This window comes from Octopus bimaculoides, chromosome 23 (genome assembly GCF_001194135.2).
Source record: "Octopus bimaculoides isolate UCB-OBI-ISO-001 chromosome 23, ASM119413v2, whole genome shotgun sequence".
Lineage (NCBI taxonomy): Eukaryota > Metazoa > Mollusca > Cephalopoda > Octopoda > Octopodidae > Octopus > Octopus bimaculoides.
Window position 1 is genome coordinate 34,885,984 of NC_069003.1, and position 654 is coordinate 34,886,637.

The following is a 654-nucleotide window of genomic DNA, read 5'->3' on the forward strand; positions in this document are numbered from 1 at the left end:
ATATATATATATATATATATATATATATATGTGTGTGTGTGTGTGTGTGTGTGTGTACCTGTAAATAATATGTGACAATTATTCGGTAGCCATGATAAAACTCCGAGTTTCGGATGCTGGGGCAGAAACCCACGCCGCCCTCTCTTCAGTTACCTGGCCATTGAAAATTCCTGGCTCTTTTCCATAGGAATTTTCAATGGTCAGATAACTGAAGAGATGGCTTTTGTTTTTTTCTTGCTTTTTTTTTGTGTAAATTTTCACTATATACATGTATATTTATATATATACACACACATATATACACATGCACACATATATGCTTATATACACATACATATATGCTTATATACACACACATAAATGCATATATGTATATATGCATATATGTTGACATGGAGAAAGCCTTTGACAGGGTCCCCCGATCCCTTATCTGGTGGTCAATGAGGAAACTTGGGATAGAAGAATGGCTAGTGAGAGCTGTGCGAGCCATGTACAGAGATGCGGCCAGTAAGGTGAGGGTTGGAAATGAGTACAGCAATGAATTCCGGGTAGAGGTAGGGGTCCACCAAGGTTCCGTCCTCAGCCCCCTATTATTTACCATAGTCCTCCAGGCAATCACAGAGGAGTTCAAGACAGGTTGCCCCTGGGAGCTCC